The sequence below is a fragment of the Bubalus bubalis genome, chromosome X (genome assembly GCF_019923935.1).
Source record: "Bubalus bubalis isolate 160015118507 breed Murrah chromosome X, NDDB_SH_1, whole genome shotgun sequence".
NCBI lineage: Eukaryota > Metazoa > Chordata > Mammalia > Artiodactyla > Bovidae > Bubalus > Bubalus bubalis.
The window spans coordinates 7,976,829-8,000,096 of record NC_059181.1 but is presented as its reverse complement, the minus strand read 5'-3'; positions in this window follow the sequence as shown (position 1 = coordinate 8,000,096).

The window sequence follows — 23,268 nt, the reverse complement described above, 5'->3', positions numbered from 1 at the left end:
TCCAAACTGAACAAATACCAAAAACACATGTAGGCATATCTTAGTTTAACTGTTGAAATGGAGACTTCATGGTGTGTTTTCAATCTCTGGTTGGGACAAACATCTCCCTCAAGGGAAGAGGAGAGCTCATACAATGTTTGTGTATCAGATGAGAATATTTCCATAGAACAAGAAGATTAGTTTTACATGTGAGAGAGAAGTAGGGCAGGGGAAGGATGACTGAAGGAGTGAAGTGCTCCAAAAAGGTAGAAGAGGATGGGATCCAGAGCTCAAGCGCAAGGGTTGGAGGGAAGAGAACCATTGCAACCCAGCGGTAGGGCCTATGCATTTGTAAGTGTGTGTGTGTGTGTGTGTGTGTGTGTGTGTGGAGTGGGCTTGCAAAAAATGGAGTCATTCTGTACATCTTGTTTTGTATCCTACTTTTTTAACTTTATGCATTATCAAGGACTGTGTGAAGTGTTAGTTGCTCAGTTGTGTCTGACTTTTTGTGACCCCATGGACTACAGCCCACCAGGCTCCTCTGTCCATGGGATTCTCTAGGCAAGAATACTGGAGTGGGTTGCCACTCCCTTCTCCAGAGGATCTTCCTGACCCAGGAATCAAACCTAGGTCTCCTGCATTGTAGGTGGATCTTTTACCATCTGAGCCACCAGAGAAACCCACATAAATGCTATTAGGGCCTCTAGTCCTTAGCACTTCAATGCCTATAACCCAGCTTCCCGCATCATCTCCTGTATCTCCTTTCTCAGAAGGCTCTCTGTGGCATTGTAGTTGCTTTGACCACCCACTGGCAGACTAGAAATGCCAGGGAATTAATCCCTCCTGGGAGCAGCTCTCAACAAATGACTGAAGGGAGGTGGTAAGTAAAAATACCTCAGGTTCCTTGCCCCTGAGCTGAGGTAACTCTGAGATATGGTTTTACATTGGCTCCCCAAATCTCATCACTTCCCCATTCTTTACTACAGTTTCCTTCACCCCCCACCAAATAAACTACTTGCATCTGAATTCTTGTCTCAAGAGTCTTCTAAGGGAATCCAATGTAAGACATCTTTAGTGAATCCCCATAAATTGGAAAATTGCCAGATTGTAATTGGCACTATATGTGTTTGCTATCATTATTACTATTATTATTGTTACTACTATCTCCGTTTTTAATGGTTGGTAACCTCACCATTAATAGTCGTCCTAAAACGCCTCCTACCTTGTTCTGCTAAGAAATCGTTTTACTCACCAAGAAACTGAACTTGCCCCATCATTTCCATTTCCTAGGCTACAGCAGGCCTTCACCCGAGCAAAATTCCTAGAAATTGAATCGCCTGTACCTGAATTACATTTTTTTGTTGTTACAATCATTCTCCAAAGCCTTCACACTCTTCTCTCTCACTCACCTATAAGGCATGCATTATTAATTAAATGACAACGTTATTATAGCCAGTAATTGAATTACCCCATAGCTCCTGCCTGCAGTAATTAACATCTATCAAAATAAAAGAGGAGGAGTTGTGTTGCCCTTATTACAAATGGTTTGGCTTCATGGGGCTTTGACCAAATTAGATAGAATCAAACTAACAGGTGATTGAATTAAGTGAAAGGCATCATCCTTGCATTGCCCTTATTTGTTTCTAGACATGAACAAATATCAAAAGTCAGCTTTCAGATCAGATCAGATCAGTCACTCAGTCGTGTCCAACTCTTTGCGACCCCATGAATCGCAGCACGCCAGGCCTCCCTGTCCATCACCAACTCCCGGAGTTCACTCAGACTCACGTCCATCGAGTCAGTGATGCCATCCAGCCATCTCATCCTCTGTCGTCCCCTTCTCCTCCTGCCTCCAATCCCTCCCAGCATCAGAGTCTTTTCCAATGAGTCAACTCTTCGCATGAGGTGGCCAAAGTACTGGAGTTTCAGCTTTAGCATCATTCCTTCCAAAGAAATCCCAGGGCTGATCTCCTTCAGAATGGACTGGTTGGATCTCCTTGCAGTCCAAGGGACTCTCAAGAGTCTTCTCCAACACCACAGTTCAAAAGCAACAATTCTTCGGTGCTCAGCCTTCTTCACAGTCCAACTCTCACATCCATACATGATCACAGGAAAAACCATAGCCTTGACTAGACGGACCTTTGTTGGCAAAGTAATGTCTCTGCTTTTGAATATGCTATCTAGGTTGGTCATAACTTTCCTTCCAAAGAGTAAGTGTCTTTTAATTTCATGGCTGCAGTCACCATCTGCAGCGATTTTGGAGCCCAGAAAAATAAAGTCTGACACTGTTTCCACTGTTTCCCCATCTATTTCCCATGAAGTGATGGGACCAGATGCCATGATCTTCATTTTCTGAATGTTGAGCTTTAAGCCAACTTTTTCACTCTCCACTTTCACTTTCATCAAGAGGCTTTTTAGTTCCTCTTCACTTTCTGCCATAAGGGTGGTGTCATCTGCATATCTGAGGTTATTGATATTTCTCCCAGCAATCTTGATTCCAGCTTATGTTTCTTCCAGTCCAGCGTTTCTCATGATGTACTCTGCATATAAATTAAATAAACAGGGTGACAATATACAGCCTTGACGAACTCCTTTTCCTATTTGGAACCAGTCTGTTGTTCCATGTCCAGTTCTAACTGTTGCTTCCTGGCCTGCATACAAATTTCTCAAGAGGCAGATCAGGTGGTCTGGTATTCCCATCTCTTTCAGAATTTTCCACAGTTTATTGTGATCCACACAGTCAAAGGCTTTGGCATAGTCAATAAAGCAGAAATAGATGTTTTTCTGGAACTCTCTTGCTTTTTCTATGATCCAGCGGATGTTGGCAATTTGATCTCTGGTTCCTCTGCATTTTCTAAAACCAGCTTGAACATCAGGAAGTTCACGGTTCACATATTGCTGAAGCCTGGCTTGGAGAATTTTGAGCATTACTTTACTAGTGTGTGAAATGAGTGCAATTGTGCAGTAGTTTGAGCATTCTTTGGCATTGCCTTTCTTTGGGATTGGAATGAAAACTGACCTTTTCCAGTCCTGTGGCCACTGCTGAGTTTTCCAAATTTGCTGGCATATTGAGTGCAGCACTTTCACAGCATCATCTTTCAGGATTTGGAATAGCTCCACTGGAATTCCATCACCTCCACTAGCTTTGTTCGTAGTGGTGCTTTCTAAGGCCCACTTGACTTCACATTCCAGGATGTCTGGCTCTAGTTCAGTGATCACACCATCGTGATTTTCTGGGTCGTGAAGATCTTTTTTGTACAGTTCTTCTGTGTATTCTTGCCATCTCTTCTTAATATCTTCTGCTTCTGTTAGGTCCATACCATTTCTGTCCTTTATCGAGCTCATCTTTGCATGTCAGCTTTAGAGTCCACTAATTTTTCCTTAAGAAACTTCTTCTGTCTAAGTGCAAACCCAGGAACAAGACTATGCTTTTAAACTGACAAATGGTGTTCTCATCAGACTATATTGAGGAGCTGTTCTACACCCAAGGAACTACTTAGAGATAAGTTAAGAATAACCAATTAAATCGAAAAACGATTCTGCAGCCACTGTACCGATTATGGGCATAACCAAGGAGCAGTTTGTATGCAAGAATACTTGTAATATCAGAATGGTGTCAGAGTCGGTCAATAGCTATCAATTTTGATTAGTGTAAAGCAAAACAGTAACACGAGGAAGTGCTGAGCAGGCCAAAAACTGAATCAAACGGAAGTTCTCTCATGAATAGGCAAACAGATGGTCTTCCAAACAGAGATGCTATTGTATAGAGAAAAATCAGTAAAAAAAAAAAAAATACAGACCACCCCCAAAATAAAAGAACTTTTCACCAAACCACTTCCCCGTCAGTATTCAGAGCCCCGTGAACCACAAAAATGTAATGAAATCTGTATTTGTAACAATATGCATGACAGCTGTAGACTTCAGCAGAAACAGACGACTTTCCTTCTCTACCTGAATTCACAATGTCCAAACCTGCCTTAACTGGAACCTTCCTCTCTTTAGACACTGCTTCCTCACTCCAGTGCACAATCATGCACGCTGCTGCAGCCATCACTCACTGGTTAGCTAATGGCAGCTTAGCCGAACTTGTTCTAGCCTAGACTGCCTGGGATAGTTCAGGCTGTTGTGCTAGCTGAATGAGGACTAGTCCTATTTCCTCTCAAAAGTGTCCTGATTTGGAAGATAAATTAGGGGTCCTGTGGTGTCCACATCAAAGGATTCCAACATGTATTTTCATTCTCTTCTGATATGACATAATAAAGAGTTCCAAATCTCAGTTAGCATTCCTGAACATTTCCAAATTTCCTTTCAGATGTTCGCTCAGATGCTAGAGCATGGTAGGCTTATGGAATAGATTCAGGGGAGAAGAAATGAATTAGGGAATGAAAGAATATCTCCTGGTCCTCATACAAATTTGAGATAATTTATACAAGTTTCTTGATTAAGATATTCTTCTCTTAATATGTAAATAATGGTCTACTAGATTGAAGGCAGGGATAAGTAGTATGCCTTTATTCTGAACTCTCAGGTGGCTCAGTGGTAAAGAAGCCGCCTGCCAATGCAGGAGAAGTAAGAGATGCAGTTTGATCCGTGGATCAGGAAGATCGCCTGGAGGAGGGCATGGCAACCCACTCCAGTATTCTTGCCTGGAGAATCTCATGGACAGAGAAGCCTGACGGGCTTCAGTCCATGTAGTCACAAAGAGTCAGACACGACTGAAGCGACTTAGTATGCAAATGCAAAGCATTATCATGAAGCCAAGGTGCTTCCATGCTTAAAATTTCTTCAATAATAAAAGGGAGTTGTCCTTAAAGAAAAGTGAGTTTCACATGTACAAATAGCTCTTTAATTTCATCATAAATAATTTGAAAATCAAACTCTGTGACAACCTAGAGGGCTGGATGGGGTGGGGTGTGGGAGGGAGATTCAAGAGGGAGAAAACATATGTGTCCTTATGGCTGATTCACTTTGTTGTATGGCAGAAACCAACACAAACTTGTAAAGCAATTATCCTCCAATTAAAATAAAAATAAAGCTGCATAAATATCAAATAAGATCAGGTAGATGTAAGAACATTCTAGAAGTCAATAACCTCACTTTTTCCTCAATGTAACAGTATTCTATCTGGCATTTACCTGTCTCAACAGGATCTTTTAAGCAATCATCCATCAAGATGATAAAGTATTGAAAGAGGCTGGCTACAAGAAGTAGTAGGCTCTTTGTACCTTGAGGCATACCAGAAGAAAATAAATAACCACCTCTCCTGAGTGCTATGGACATTCATCTTCTGAACCAGCTGATTTTTCAAGTTACTTTCCAGCCATACAAACTCTTTGATTTGTTGGAACTTTGAAATCTTCTGTAGGCAATAGGCTAACACAAATGATATAGCATTAAGTACATTCAAGGAAAATGCGACCTTGCATAGACATAAATTTGCAAATGCCCAAATTAGAAAAATTAAGCTCACGAGCTTAAACAATAAAACAATTTATTTCTAAAAAATAAATTATAGTTACTCACTGGAGAAAACTTGGAAGACACAGATATAGCAAATAAGAAAAATCACTCACTTTCAACATGGTTAACATTTTGGTTTATGTCTTATGTACAACTGGATGACTAATGTATATACCCATGTAACTTCCACCAGAATCCAGAAGTAGAATATTTGCACTTCCCCCCAAAAGCCCCTTTGTGGCTCCTTCCAATCAGTCCCACCCTCCATAGGCAAACACTGACCTGATTGCCATAACTGAAGAGTAGTTTTGCCGGCAAACTGCATAAAAATGGAATCCCACAACAAAATGCTCTTGAGATTCATTAACACTGCTGCATAGATAAGCAGTTAACTTTTTAAAAATTGCTTAGCCATTTCCCACCATATAAATATAATGGCATTCTGTTGTATACCCCATTTTGTTTCATCTATTTCATATTGATAGCCAAAGTGTAGACACGGTTGTAGAGGAGAGAACTGGAAAGTTCTCAAACCAGCCACAGAGATGAAAGCTATAGTCCTCACTCACTTTCCTCATAAAGGTTTTGGCAGGAAAGATCAACCAGACTTGCAAAGAAGCCGTTCCCAGAACTGATTATAAAATTCAAGGACATCCGAGTGGCACAAAGGATGATGCTCTGAGGCACCAGCAAGATTCCCTGTAAGGACTGAAGCACTCATTTCACCAACTGCCAGAAGTCCTAGTGGCTGATGACCCTCTTCTGAAGAATGCTTAGCTACCAAGGTTCTAGTCCCTCCCTGGGAGAAGCCAGCAGCCAGTGAGTGGTCAGAATGAGGTACCAAAGCCAGGCCTCCTTTACCTCAAGGCAGGGTAGTTCTAAAGGGCTCTCTCTCCATTGCAAGATTCCCTGACTGGTCGATTGAAGCAGCCCGTTGCAGCTCTTCAACTTTTCCCTCTGCTTATTCACACTTCTTTCACCACTCACGGGCCTTGTTCCTTTGAGCTCTCTCCCGTCGAGCTTCTGCAAGCACATGTCACAGTCTCAGAACCACTTCCTTGTGGAATCTGAATCACAATGAGCAAGTTTTGAAGTGAGGTAAAGTCTTCCAATTTTGTTCTTCTTTTTCAAGATTGTTTTTATAATTCTAGGTCTGTTGCATTAACATGTAAATTTTAGAATGGGGTTATCTATTTCTACCAAAAAGTCTTCTGGCATTTGGATTGGAATGGTGTGGAGTCTGTGGATCAGTTTGGGGCTGAGGCTAATCTTTTTCCCATATGGATATCCAGCTGTTCCAGGAATTTTTTGAAAAGATTATCCTTGCCTTCATTGAATTACCTTGGCATGATCATGTCATCTGCAAATAAAAACAATACAATGTTAAATGCAAACTATTATATAGAGAATGGATAAACAACAAGGACCTACTGTATAGCACAGCAAACTATATCCAATACCCTGTGATAAACTATAGTGGAAAAAATATGAAAAAGAATGTATGTGTGTATATATATGTGTGTGTGCACACGCATGTGTATAAGAGAGTCACTTTGCTGTATATCAGAAGTTAACACAATATTATAGATCAACTGTACTTCAGTAAAATAATTTTTAAAAAAATACAATGTGGAATAGAAGTTGTGAGAGCAGATATACTTGCCTTCTTTCCAGTTTTTGGAAGAAGCATTTGCTCTTTCATCAGTGAATATGTTAGCTGTAGGTTCCCCTACCATGACCACCAAGTTGAAATACCATTTTTATTAAATACCAAATTCCCCTATATTCATGGACCTGTTTCCAATTATCTGTCTTTTCCCACAATAGCATCACCATGTTTTCATCACTATAGTTTTATTGATCATTTTTATATCAGGTAGATCAAGTTTTTCTTTTTTTATTATTTTCTTGGTTATTCTCCACCTGTTTATTCTTCTAGATAACTTTTAGAATACTATTTATTTGTGCAATTTTTGTTGTTCCTGTTTTTGCTTTCTTGCTGTATGTGTTAGTCAAATGTTTTATTATTCCATTTTAATTCCTCTTTGACTTTTTATCTATAATTGTATTATTTTTATAGTTATTCTAAGCATTATTATATGCATCCTGAACTTATCAAAAACTATGTACATTTAACATTATACCACTACACATAAAATATAAGACATTGTAACACTTGAATTCTATTAACCCCCCCATTGTTTTCATATATATTATTAATGCCACAGAAAAATATCACTTTTGCTTTAAAGAGTAAGTTGTATTTTAAAGAAATTAAAATTAAAAACAAAAAGAAAGAGTCTTTGCATTTATGCAAATATTGATCATTTCCAGTTTTATTTATTCTTTTGGATTTGAGGTAGCCTTTAATGACATTGACACTGAAAACTCAGCCTCTGTGCACTGGCCCCAAATCAAATCTTGAAGACAGAGTTTTGGGAGAAGTAGGGAAGAATAGCTTTATTGCTTTACCAGGAAAAGGGGGACACAGTGGACTCCTGCCCTGGAAAACTGTATGTCCCAACCCAGGAGGATTCGATGAAGAGCTTTTATAGTAATGGTTCAGCAATGCGATTGGTAAGATTAAGGTATGTGCAGGGCCTTCCTTAATCTGGTCTTCCATAATCTGGTGGGCTCTGGATAAGATTCTTTGGTTCCTTTTATCTGGCCTCACGTGGTCTTCTCTGAAATGAAGAATGCTACATCTTGCATTTGCTGGGGGTTTTTGGTCTGCAAGGGTTTCCCAGGTGCCCCTAGTGGTAAGGAACCTGCCTGCCAATGCAGAAGATGTAAGAGACGCAGGTTCGATCCTTGGGTCGGGAAGATCCCCTGGAGGAGGACATGGCAACCCACTCCAGTATTCTTGCCTGGAGAATCCCATGGACAGAGGAGCCTGGTGGGCTACAGTCCATGGGGTCGCAGAGTCGGACACGACTGAGCGACTGAGCACACAGCACTTTAGCTTTACAGAAGAGCTCAAAGATACCTTTCTGTGTATACCAGGACTCTGTCCCAAGGCTTCTTGGCTGCTCCTCCCTTGTCTCTGCATCCCTTCCCTTCCCTAATTAGCAACTGTTTGAGTCTGCCCTTTGGAACTTGGAGAAGGTCTTGGAGGCTGGAGTCTGTTCCTTACTAATAAGGAACAGGGCACCCACTCCAGTGTTCTTGCCTGGAGAATCCCAGGGACGGCAGAGCCTGGTGGGCTGCCGTCTATGGGGTCGCACAGAGTCGGACACGACTGAAGCGACTTAGCAGCAGCAGCAGCAGTAGCAGCAGCAGCACACAGAAAGGCTTCTGTGCCCAGGAGCCCCACAAGGTCTTGCTCAGTTTGACCATTTCCCTTGGGCCTAAAGAAATTCCTTTTTCATTTCCTGCACTTCATTACTGCTTGGAACATATTCCTTCATCATTTGTTCTTCTCAAAATATATTTTTAATTTTTCCCTTTTATTTTTAAAAGACACTTTCTCTGGATATAGATTTGTGTTGGTTTTTTTTTTTTTTCTGAATATAGAATTCTAGTTGAATTTTTTTTTTCTTTAGGCTCTTTAAAAATGTCATCCCACGGTCTCTGGGTAGCTCTTATATCTGATGAGAAATCAGACATAATTCATAGCTTTCTGATATGTCTCCCTCCCCCCAGGCTGCTTTTAGGATTTTCTCTTTACCTTTGGTTCTCCTCGTTTTGACTATAATGTGCCTAGATGTAGTTTTCTGTGTAGTTTTCCTTCTTAATGTCCACTGAGCCTTTTAGACCTATAAAGTAATGGTTTTCACCATTGGGAACTTTTCAGTCATTATTTCTTCAAGCATTTTTTTCCTGCTCCTTTCTCTCCAAACCTTCTCAGACACCAATTACACATATGTAAGATCATTTGATATTGGCCCACCTGTCATTGAAGGCAGCTTATTTTTTTTCAATCTTCTTTTCATCTTATTCTTCAATTTGGATACTTTCTATTGATTTCTCTTTAAAATACATTTATCCTCTCTTCTGCCAATTCCAAGCTGCTGTTAAGCCCATCAGTGAATTTTTCATTTCTCTTATTGTATTTTACAGTTTTAGAATTTCATTTGGTTCTTTAGGTTTTATTTCTCTGCTTTAGTTTCCCAGCTGCTCAATCATCATAATAATTTTTTATTGAAATTCTTGGATGTGATTATAATAGCTCCTTCAAAGTTCCTGTCTGCAAATTTTCATCTGTTTCATTCACTGCTGCTTTTTCTGACCATAGGTCACACATTTCTGCTTTTTTTCATATCTTATAATTTTTATCATGTATTGGACATTGTAGATGACATGTGTTTGAGAATCTAGACTCTGTTATATCCTATGAAATATTGTTGATTTTTGTCTTACCAGGTAATTAAATTACTGACTGATAACCTCGAACTTCTGGAGGCTTGGTTTTACACTTTCATAGGAGTAGATCTGTTTTGATTTGTCCTTAGTCTTAGGATTAATTTCTTAGTCCTATGACAGTTTTAGCACCCTGGGCACGGCCTTTCTGGAGTTTCAGCAGAAATCCAATGTATTTGCCAAACCTATATAACTTGGCAGGACTCACACTCTAGACTGTCTCCCTGGTTATGAGCCAGAACTTAAATCTCTGACCACATTTTTGAGCTTTCCAGTTTTTGTTTTCCACCAGTATCCTTGGGTGCTCCCTCCTGATTCAGGAATCAGCCTAGGATGTCAGAGGAGGTTGTACGCACATTTGTATGAATATGAGAGATGCGGTTATAGGATTTAAGGAGAAATTACATGCAACCACCTCTGTGACTCCCTCCTTTCTAGAATTTTGCCACTCAAATTCCAGCCAGTCTTACATCTTCTAATTTGGTCTCCTGACAGCTCTAGCCAGTATGATGTCAGCTTTCTGTTTGAGTTTTAGCATAGACTAGAGATTGCCTTTTGAGGAAAATCTGTGTAAACTTGGATCTTACCCAGTGCAGTTCCCTTGTTTCAAGAGTCAAACCCAATTTCTATAGCCTTTTTGTCACTTCCTAGTATCCTCAAATAATTGCTTTGTTAATATTTTGTCAAACATTTGCAATTTATACATGTAGGAGGGTTAATCCAATCCAAGCTACTCTGTCATCAGTAAAACTGGAATGCCTCTAAATATACTGTTTGATAACTTGCTTTATTCACTTAACGATTTAGCTTGAACATTTTCATTTACAGTTAGAATTTTCTTCTACAATGTAGCTTTTCAGATTTTAGCATATTTTTTTTTTCAAATGAACCTCACTGCATTTGTGTCTGAACCATGGAAACTGCTAAAATATATAACTTTAGTTTCCTCATAAGATTATGATGCCAGTCTGGTTTGAGGCATCATGGAGATGGTGAGAAAATATTAGTAATCTTTTGTGGAAATCCAGAAGTTCACAAGCTATTCTGCTGAGAGTTCAAATAACTGGTTGGTGATTTCTCTCTTCTGACTGATGAACCAACCTTAGGGATATTAAAAAACTGTGACTTGGGCTCTAAATGGAAACCTCCTCCAAAAAAAGTAAATGTTCCTTGCACCTCTCAGATATTTTCCATTTCTCATCATGTGCTCTCTTTCCCCACCAGTATTTTCCTCAGGGGAGCTCTAGGAAAAGGTGTAGGAAGAAAAAAAATTGACACTAATGGCAACCCTTTACCACACATCATAGCCCATCGTTACTTTATATTTCAGACATGCTCCATGATTTACAAACACAGTAAAACAAGAGAGCTTGACAGGATGTACTGTCTGTGGGGAACTCTTCATACCTAATACTGACTTATAAAATCCTATCATTCAGAGACAAACTGGGGTGCTTCTCTTAATACAGTTTTGGCAGCTCTTAGCACTTAGAGTAGATAAAAGTTTCAAGTATTAGTTATCAGCTCTGACAAGATTTATTTTCAGGTTTTATTTTTTAAATTCCAAAGTTTTTAGGCAATTCCATCTCCTGAAAAAGAAAACCTCTCTGTACAGTTTATGCCTGTGTTTATTATTCACCACGGAGAGTAAACTGCTGAAATGAACACTGCTTTTCCTGGATTATTATTCTGCTATTGGGCTTTTAGAAGTGGAGCTGTAGTGGTCTTTACTCAGGCCACCAGAGCCCTTGCCTTCAAAATCTAAGCATACCGGAAAAAAAACAAGATTCCCCAGGCCTCAAATCATTAAATATTGAGCATCAGAATCTACAAGCATCCCGCTGTGGTTCTCTGTCTCTTGGATAGAAATACTGGTTAAAAATTCAGGTAATAAATTTGATGAATTATGCCATCCTACTTATACTAAGCTGTTCCTAAAAGATGTATATATTTTGAGGGACAAAAGGCATGTTTGTCTTTATTTTGATCAACACACTTTCAGTTAGCCACATATGAGCGCGTGCATGCTAAGTCTCCCTGGACTATAGCCTGGAGAAAGCAGTGGCACCCCACTCCAGTACTCTTGCCTGGAAAATCCCATGGACGGAGGAGCCTGGTAGGCTGCAGTCCATGGGGTCGCGAAGAGTCAGACACGACTGAGCGACTTCCCTTTCACTTTTCACTTTCATGCATTGGAGAAGGCAATGGCAACCCACTCCAGTGTTCTTGCCTGGAGAATCCCAGGGACGGGGGAGCCTGGTGGGCTTCCGTCTATGGGGTTGCACAGAGTCAGACATGACTGAAGTGACTTAGCAGGAGCAGCAGGACTATAGCCTACCAGCCTCCTTTGTCCGTGGGATTCTCCAGGCAAGAATACTGGAGTGGGTTGCCATGCCCTCCTCCAGGGAATCTTCCCGACCCAGGGATCGAACCCACATCTCTTATGTCTCCTGCATTGGCCGGTGGGTTCTTTACCAGTAGCACCACCTGGGGAGCTGACGAGTGGCTTGGACCAAACGCATGACCACTTAGAGGTAAGACAGCTGAATCGAAGGTAAGGAGGTCATTTGTTTTGGTTTTGTTTATGGATGAATAAAACACTTTAATTTGAATCTTCAACTTTAAGTTACCCCTTTGCCCATGAGGAAAATCAGACATCTCTCTGCTGACCACTAAAGTGGCCTATACTCTATGAATTTTTCACCTGCATTTCTTTTCCAGACCCTCCTCTGAGGCCTATGTTTTCATACCCAAATGTTCCATCAGGGTATTTTCCCAAGTAAGGAGAGTTCTATCCCCAGGAGGAGTTCTGGCATCAGTTGACAAGAAATAGAGACAAGGGAACCAAGGCTCAAAGAAATTTAGAAATTTGCCCCAAGTTAAGCCACCACTTCATGGGAAATAGATGAGGAAACAGTGAAAACAGTGTCAGACTTTATTTTTCTGGGCTCCAAAATCACTGCAGATGGTGACTGCAGCCATGAAATTAAAAGACGCTTACTCCTTGGAAGGAAAGTTATGACCAACCTAGATAGCATATTCAAAAGCAGAGACATTACTTTGCCAACAAAGGTCCGTCTAGTCAAGGCTATGGTTTTTCTTGTGGTCATGTATGGATGTGAGAGTTGGACTGTGAAGAAGGCTGAGCACTGAAGAATTGATGCTTTTGAACTGTGGTGTTGGAGAAGACTCTTGAGAGTCCCTTGGACTGCAAGGAGATCCAACCAGTCCATTCTGAAGGAGATCAGCCCTGGGATTTCTTTGGAAGGAATGATGCCAAAGCTGAAACTCCAGTACTTTGGCCACCTCCTGCGAAGAGTTGACTCACTGGAAAAGACTCTGAGGCTGGGAGGGATTGGGGGCAGGAGGAGAAGGGGACGACAGAGGATGAGATGGCTGGATGGCATCACTGACTCGATGGATGTGAGTCTGAGTGAACTCCGGGAGTTGGTGATGGACAGGGAGGCCTGGTGTGCTGCGATTCATGGGGTCGCAAAGAGTTGGACACGACTGAGCGACTGATCTGATCTGAAGCAAGTAGTAAGTGACAGAATCAAGATTCATTCTCTAGGGGCTTCCCTGGTGGCTCAGTGGTAAAGAATCCACCTGCCAATGCAGGAGACACGGGTTCGATCCCTGGTCTTGGAAGATCCCACATGCCACAGAGCCACTAAGCCTGTTTGCCACAACTACAACTGAGCCTATGCTCTAGAGCCTGGGAGCCACAACTGCTGAAGCCCAGGCGCCCTAGAGCCTGTGCTCTGCAACAAAGAGAAGCCCACTCACTGCTATTAGAGAATAGCCCCCACTCACCACAACTGGAGAAAAGCCTGTGCAGCAACCAAGACCCAGCACAGCCAAAAATAAATAAGCAAATAAAACAAAATTAAAAAAAAAAAGATTCATTCTCTAGAGTTGCACTGTCCCGTACAGAAGCCACTAGCTTCATGTTGCTACTTCAATTTAAATGGCACTTAATTAAAATTAAATAGAATTACAATGTCAGTTCCTCACTCTCACTAGTCACATTTCAAGTACGCAAGAGCTCATGTGGCTGGTGGCTCTTGTACTGGACAGTCCAGATACAGCACAGTTCCATCATCCCAGGAAGTTCTCTGGGACAGTGCTTCCTCAGATGTTATATATACTTGCCAGACTCTGCCATCTCTTGCAGAGATGCCACCATTGGAGATGGTCTTGGATCCATCTTTTGATGTTGGACTGCCATCTGCTGTGCCATTTAGAAATGAGAAGAAGCACAGTGCAGAGTTACAAGTATGGAGTCTTTGGGAAAAAAATCAGCCTCGTTTCTCTGTTAAGTGTGTGTAAGGCATCTCTCACTCTGCACAGGTGCCCACCTTTAGGTGAGGAAATTGCCAGACCACACTCTCCAGTGTTTCTGCTGGCCCCTGGAAGACTGTTGAGACTGCCTGTCCCCCTTAAACAAAAGTTTCTGTTCATAATCAAGGCACTGGCCACTTTATGAACCTTACAGGTCTTTTGGACTCCCCAGGTGGCACTAGTGGTAAAGAACCTGCCTGCCAATGCAGGAGATGTCAGTTCAATCCCTGGGTCAGGAAGATCCCCTGGAGGAGGCCATATCAACCTACTCCGGTATTCTTGCCTGGAGAATCCCATGGACAGGGGAGCCTGGTGGGCTCCAATCCAGGGGGTTGCAAAGAGTCAGACACGACTAAAGCAACTTAGCATACACGTAGGTCCTTTAAGAGCAAATGTGTTTCCTGCTCCTGCTACCCCCTTAAAAGATCACGCAGAGCAGTCTGAGAGGAGGAGCTATTAATGGTGTCACATTGATTAAAATGTGCCTACTCCCTCCCTCTGTGACAGTCCACACTGAATTCTTTCTGCTTTCTCTCAACTCTTTTGAATTCTCTGATTGTTACTCAAACTGCCACCATTTCTCTCTTTGTGTGTGTGTCTTAATCAAGAGGGTGACATAATCAGATATGCTTTTTTAATTTTTTTTTCACTTTTTTAAATGGCAATATACTTGATTTACAGTATCATGTTAGTTACAGGTGTCCAGCATAGTGATTCCATATTTTTATAGATATACCCCATCATACATGATGACAAAACAAGGGCTAGGATTCCCTGTGCTATACAATATATCCATGTTACTTATCTATTTTGTATATAGTAGTTGATATCTCTTAATCTTCTACCCCTAACTTGCCCCTCCCTATCTCTTCATTTGAAGCTTTGAGAGCAGGAGGGATGATTCACTGGGATTGAATACCTTTAAACCAGTGGTTCTCAACTCCCCAGGGCAATCACCTGGGAGCTTGGAAAACCCCCGATGTGCAGGCCTTCTAAAAAGGGAAACTGGAATACAGCTGGCATCTAGAGAATCCTCAGAGAATCCCTATGCCAGTGAACACTATTCCATTCAGAATACAACTTTTCTGCCTCAAGGTCAGTCTTTCTCTCTAGCACCCAATCTGTTTTGTGATTGAGTCCATGGTCCCAGCATCTTGCCTTACACACAGGAGGTACTCAGTGAATGTTTGAATGTGAGTGACTAATATACAGAAGGATTCCTGTATTCATAACCTGACATGCAAAGATATTTTTAAAGGTCTACTTTTGACAGTCAAAAAAAGTCCCTTTTCTAACAATCAAATTAGTTCAATGCATATCTTTGCATTAAAAAAGTGGTAAAGTAGAACTTAGGGAAATTATTTAAGTTAGCAGAAGATGGACCCTGCAAGCTGTCTAATTAATGCTTTGGGAATTAATGTCATTCCAATTTTAAATAAATTCTCTGAAGTAAGTGCAAGAGCCCACTGAAACCGCCTTCCACGTATTTGGATGAATTTTGCTCTCAAATGCATATAAACTAACCAGAAAAGGAATGAAAATAGAAACAAATGTTACTTTTTTTTCAAGAGGATTTCCTTGAAGAACCCCTAGCAGTTTCAGAGTTCAGGTTGGGGAGGGGGATGGTCCCTGGCATTTATCAGAACTGCCTGTCAGTGGTTTTTCTCAAGCTTAACCATGGAAGTTTCAGGAGCTCAGAACTGCTAATGATTCAAAGATGCTCATCCAGGGACCTTGTAGAAAGAGGCTATGGTTATTTCCATGGAGAGGGATCTTTCCTTCCTTCCCTTTGCTTATATTTCCTGTTTCTCATACAATAAAAATCTATTATTAGTTAATAATAAGTTTACATCTACCAGCTTAATAGTGAATGTTGGGCTTTCTGTTTTTATTCAAGTGTAAATAAGGACTTTTCATTTCTATTGGAAGATGGCTTAGGTGGTCAAACCAGTGCTCACTACTTGGTTGGAATCCATCTCTTTATCAGGAGCTTTCAGCAAGTTTAAACCTTTGATGATAAATATTAATCCATGATAGAATATTTTGTCCATCACACAAAATTTTCCAGTTGTGTATGCCTTTATTCATTCTTTGTAGATAAAGAAAGACTTCAAAATGGATCTTGAAAGTAGCTTAAGAAAATAATCCAAACATTGAAATTTGGTATGCCAGAAAATCTATCTGTAACGGTAAAAATTTGGAAACAAATGTTCCCAGATAGAAGATGGTCTAGCAAATTATACTGTAGCAATTAAAAGAATATTTTTAAGCCATTTTAAATATTGATTATGAAAGATAACAATCTGAAAAATGTAAATCAAATAGCATTTTTAAAAAACAATATATCATCAACACCACACTGATATGCCACTTCATACCCACTAGAATGACTAAAATCAAAAAGACGTGTAATAACAAGTATTAAAGAGATGGGAATACCAGACCATCTGACCTGTCTCCTGAGAAATCTGTATGCCGGTCAAGAAGCAACAGTTAGAAATGGACATGGAACAACAGACTGGTTCCAAATCAGGAAAGGAGTACAACAAGGCTGTATATTGCCACCCTGCTTATTTAACTTATATGCAGAGTACATTATGCAAAATGCTGGACTGGATGAAGCACAAGCTGGAATCAAGATTGCCGGGAGAAATATCAATAACCTCAGATATGCTGATGACACCACACTTATGGCAGAAAGCGAAGAACTAAAGAGCCTCTTGATGAAAGTGAAAGAGGAGAGTAAAAAGTTGGCTTAAAACTCAAGATTCAGAAACTAAGATCATGGCATCCGGACCCATGACTTCATGGCAACAATGGGGAAACAATGGAAACAGTGAGAGTCTTTATTTTGGGGGGCTCCAAATCACTGCAGATGGTGACTGCAGCCATGAAATTAAAAGATGCTTGCTCCTTGGTAGAAAAGTTATGACCAACGTAGACAGCATATTAAAAAGCAGAGACATTACTGTGCCAAAAAAGGTCCATCTAGTCAAAGTTATGGTTTTTCCAGTAGTCATGTATGGATGTGAGAGTTGGACCATAAAGAAAGTTGATTGCTGAAGAATTGATGCTTTTGAACTGTGGTGTTGGAGAAGACTCTTGAGAGTCCCTTGGACAGCAAAGAGATCCAACCAGTCTATCCTAGAGGAAATCAGTCCTGAATATTCATTGGAAAGACTGATGCTGAAGCTGAAGCTCCAATACTTTGGCCACCTGATGCAAAGAACTGACTCATTGGAGAAGACTCTGATACTGGGAAAGATTGAAGGACGGAGGAGAAGGCGATGACAGAGGATGAGATGGTTGGATGGCATCACCAACTCAATGGACATGAGTTTGAGTAAGCTCTGGGAGTTGGTGATGGACAGGGAAGCCTGGCGTACTGCAGTCCATGGAGTTGCAAAGAGTCAGATATGACTGAGTGACTGAACTGAACTGAACAAGTGTTGGTGAGAATGTGGAGAAATTTGAACACTCCTATATTGCTGATTACACAGCCACTTTGGAAAGCATTCTGGCACTTCCTCAAAAAGTGCCATATGACCCAGCAATTCCACTCCTAGATATATACCCACAAGAATTGAAAACAAGTGTTCAAATACTTGTACACAAACATTCATAACATCCCCATTCACAAGAGCCAAAAGGTGGGGAAAAAACAAATCTCCATCATCTGATGAATGGATAAACAAAATGTGGTCTTTCCATACAATGTTAACTCTAATAGATATAGTAATAAATGTTATACAGCCATAAAAAGGATTGAAGTCCTGATACATGCTACAACCTTGAAAACTTTATGCTAAGTGAAAGAAGCCAGACACAAAAGACCACATATTGAATTAATCCATTTATATGAAATGCCCAGAATAGGCAGATCTAGAGAGACAGAAAATCTCTAGAGCAGGGAGGATTGAAGGGAAATAGGGAGTGACAGCTAATGGGTATAGGATGTCTTTTGGCGGTGATGAAAATGTTCTCAAATTGATTGTGGCAACAGTTACACAACTCTGTAGATACACTAAAAACCATCGAACTGTATACTTTGAATGGGTGAACTGGATGCTAGGTGAGTTATATCTCAATAAGAAAGCTGTTATTAAAAACACACCTAGCTATATTTCACACTATGACTAGAGAAAAGTACATGTGTAGAGAAAAAAAAATTCAAATTTTAAAATGCTTTGTAATGTGATTATATAATTATAATGACAGAAGTTTTTAATGAACCCAATTAATGGAGAGCAATTAGCACAGGAATTTCCAAGTTAATTTTGTGAGCATTCCATATGGTCTTCAGTAAAGATTCATTTTATCAGTTTCAAGCCAGGCTTAGAACATCTGGAGATGGGGACTGAAGAAGTAGGAGACAACATTCCCTAAAAGTCAAATGTGGAAGACAGATTAGGAAGGTGACTGGCAAGCACACGGTAGGTCTGCATTCATATTAGCCAAGCAGAGATTTCTCATGTTACATCTGAGCCCCTTCTCTCTTCTCCCGGGCAGTTTCATTCTCTCCTGTAACTTTGACTTCTTCTGAAGTCATGATCCCAAGGCTGTTTCCAGCATGAAGCTCTTTCCTGACTTTTAGACTCCTGTAGCCATCTGCCTCTTATAAATAATAAAGCTTATTAATAAACCGTGTTCGTTGCTATTAACCCTCTTGTTTTAGAATCAGCACTACTAAGAATATCTTTGACCTTTTTTGGACCAAAGGCAAACTTATTTTTATTTGAACACTCCCCCTCAACACAGGGGCCATGCTAGTGGTAAGATGTGAGGGGAGTGTGAAAGGTGGGGGAAGGAATTTAAAGCAGTCTTCCATTTGGAATCCAAAACAGATACATTTCGAAGACAACCCCACCCTGCAACCCCTTTCTCACTCCTGCCACCAAGTCACAAAATACTAACATTGAGGTTGTCCGCAAACAAATGCTGGAGAGGGTGTGGAGAGAAGAGAACCCTCCTATACTGTTGGTAGAAATGTAAACTGGTACAGCCACAATGGAAACAGTATGGATGTTCCTTAGAAAATGAAAAATAGAGTTACCATATGACCCTGCAATCCTGCTCCTGGGCATATATCTGGAGAAGAGCATGGTCTGAAAGGATACATGCACCCCATTGTTCATTGCGGCACTGTTTACAATAGCCAAGACATGGAAATAAACAATCTAAATGTTCATGGACAGATGAATGGATAAAAATGTGGTACATATATACAATGCAATATTACTCAGCCTTTAAAAAGAATGAAAAAATGCCATTTGTCTCAACATGGATGGACCTAGAGAGTGTCATACTGAGTGAAGTAAGTCAGACAGAGAAGGAGAAATATCGTATGACATCCCTTATATGCAAAATTTAGAAGATGTGATTCAGATGAACTTATTTACAAAAAAGAAATCGACTCACAGACTTAGAGAACAAACTTATGGTTACCAGGAGGGAAGGATGGGGGAAGAGATAGTTAGGAAGTTGGGGATGGACATGTACACACTGCTGTATTTAAGATGGATAACCAACAAGGACCTACTGTAGAGCACAGGGAACTCCACTCAACGTTATGTGGCAGCCTAGATGGGAGGGGGATTTGGGGAAGAATGGATACATGTATATGTATGATTGAGTCCCTTTGCTGTCCACCTGAAACTCACAACACTGTTAATCGGCTGTACTCCAATATAAAGTAAAAAATTTGAAAAAAAAAAAATTGAGATTGTCAAGGATAGGATCAAGCAAATCATCTCACAGATACTGACAAGAAGCCACAAATGCCTCAAAATAGAAGGAGACATATTTTGGAGATAATTTGCCCCCTGCTTTGTGTTCATGTTCCACATGCATTAGCCCATTTAAACCTCACATCAACTGCAAAGCAGGTGCTAATAACATTCGTCTATTCAGATGGATCCAGGCTGGCATAGTAAGTTGCTCAAGATTACACAGCTAGGAAGTGAGAGAATGAGAATTCAGGTACAGACTCCACTACCTCACTCTGTAGATCAGAGTCCCTTCCCCTCTGCACGAGTGACATTTGGCGCCAGATAACACTGCGTCATGAAGGATGTCCTGTGTATTGTAGGGTGATTAGTTAGCAACACTGCTGGTCTCTACCCACTAGATGTCAAAACTCCAATGTTGTCAAATGTCTCCTGGGGGTAAAATTACCTCCAGTTGAGAACCACTGCTATAGCTGGGGAGAAAACAAACAAACCTAGCTTAGAGATTAAATAAAGTGCCAATCTGTCTTAACTAGTAAACAGCCCAACCTGTATTCCAATTTAGGATGACCTAATGGCATATGCTTGGAGAAGGCAATGGCACCCCACTCCAGTACTGTTGCCTGGAAAATCCCATGGATGGAGGAGCCTGGTAGGCTGTAGTCCATGGGATCGCACACAGTCGGACACGACTGAAGCGACTTAGCAGTAATGGCATATGCTATTATGCTACATTGATCAGTATGGCAGAAAAACCAAGAGCAGAGAAAAAGACAGGAGAGACAAAAGAAAATAAGAGTATTCTTTGGGAACGATTTGCTTTTATTTAAAGCAAAACAAACAGAGTGGTCCCTAAAGACTATTAAAGAAACAGACTGTTAAGAATTGTTCAAGAAGGAGCCCCTAACCTACTTAAGCTTAACTAAGAGTAAGCAGTGCTTCCTAAGCTCCGCTTTGTATTAAAATCACCTTGAGAGCTTTAAAAATACTGATATCTGAGTCCCAGCCCCTAGAGATTGTTATTTAAACGTTCTGGAGTGTGGCCAGGGTTGGTGGTTTTTAAAAGCTCTCCACACTGCTAGTGTGAATCCAAAGCTAAGAACCACTGCTATAATAAATGATTCAGCTAGTACTTTATTCCTATGGGTCTTACCAGTTATGCATGTTAAATTGATTGCATTTGTTTAGCCTAAAAGAAAACCAAATGCTTACCTAATAAATTGAGTACATACATTATTCTCAACAATTATCGAGCTACTGATTGATCATCAAATTTGTAGATGTTCATAGCATCCTATAACCAGAAAGGAAAGTATTGTCTAGTTCCTAACCTTTTCTTGTCTCCTGTCACATTTCCAATAGAAAATGAGCCAAAAAGGATAGAAAGGATATCAATTATTTCATAAATTTTCACAACATTGTAAACATGTGATGGAAGAATTTTTTAATTATTGGGTAAAATGTAGTTTGGAATTGTTCAAGGGCCCTAAATAGTTTCTTTTGGATTATTCCAATATGTTTGGTGAAAATATTTTTAAAAAATTTAACCTTGTCCCTACCATCATGAACAATCCAGAATTCAATAGATGTTTCAGTTTCCAAAATGTGATTTATTCAGATAACAAAAGGACATCGTCATTTTCATTAATATAGCTTTCAAACTATGGAAAAAAGAACCATGTACTCAACTAACTTTCTATCAGACAGTATTTTCTAATCTAGACACAACACTGCTATTCACTCCAAATATATGGCCTTTCATTCCCTGGACAGTCTACACCGCCCAGAGTAAGCAATAAAGCAGGATAGACCTTCCCATCATTTCTCCAGTACTAGCAATCATTTCTAACCATGGTGAACAAAAATTTATCTTTCAACCACAACTCTGAAGAATAAGGGGTGGGTTTGCTTTGTGTGTGTGTGTGTGGCTATTGACAATTTTTGTGTGTATTTTTTTTTAATAAAGAGAAAGTTTGGAAGTGTAATCAGTTTTCCCAGACCCTGAAAGTCCATAAATACCTTCAAGAGTGGGATGGAATTCAATAAATTATGATAGAAACTCTCTTCAGAAGGGTGTCTACACGCCCAATATGGCCACCATTGAGTTGAAGTCTTACTTTAGACACCAGAACTAAAAAAAAAAGTAGCACTGGCCCTGGGTAACAGAAATAACCAAATTTATGCAACACATATATTCGCTGAGAGTTAAGTGTTATTTAATTTAGTTGATTACATTTAATTCCATTTTAATTGAACAAATGGTCCACTCTGCTCCTACAGTTCTTTATTTTACAAAAAAAAAAAAAAAAATTGGAGGGAGGAAGTATAAATGTGTAGTTCTTTTGAGTCTCCATGGCATCTAGCAAACTGCTTTGTATGTTAAAATATGCCTTATATGTTCAAAATCTATGCTATGTAGTAGTTGGCTGAGGGAAAAGATCCTTGAACCACATCATTTACTATTCTCTGATTTGTTTCGTGCAGTGTCTGCTTTGGACGCTTTCTTTTTCCGTTGTTCCTTTGTAAACTGGAGGTGAACTTGTACCAGGATGAAGCCTATGAATGGCAAGGATGAAGTGGTGCAGGGAAAGAATGGAGCAGATGCAAGCATGGGCTTTTCCTGACTATTGACTGAATGACTCTGCCTTCAGTTTCCATTGATCTGTTGGCACTGACTGGATTTACTACTACTGTGCTCTGTTTCTTTTTAAAAAAAATTTCTTTTTTAGTGAAGTATAGTTGATATACAATGTTGTGTTAATTTCTGCTCTTACAACAGGGTGACTTGGTTATACACATATCTACCATGTTCTTTTTTCCATAGTTTGAAAGCCATGTTAATGAAAATGACAATGTCCTTTTGTTATCTGAATAAATCACATTTTGGAAACAGAAACATTTTAAAATATTCTTTTCCATTATGTTTTATCCCAGGAGATTGGATATAGTTCCCTGTGCTCTGCAGTAGGACTGTGCTTGTTTCTGAGAGTCTATAGTTTATTTGCCCTGGAGCAGTATCTCCCTTGTGCATAGGTCATTTCCCTGAGACCTCCGTGTATCCAGGAAACAGCCGAGAGCTGAGAAGGAAGTCAAAATACTTCTGAGCAACTAAAATAGACGTGACTGTGTCTCCATTGCCCAAACATACAAAGCCAAAAGCTCTTTGGAGCTCTCTGTACATAATTCTAGCAAACCTGATTGTATGATTTTCTAACAGGGCATATTAGAAGCATCGAATTTGGTGGGAGATTAGGACAGAAAGGCTGCCAAAGACTGAGATGCTGGCAACCACAAAAATGACACCTGATGGGCGGCAAGAGAGAAAAAGACCGCACAGCAAAAAAGAAAACCCGTCAAAATACATCAAGGAAATCAAAACTCAGCAGAGATTTGATCATTCCAT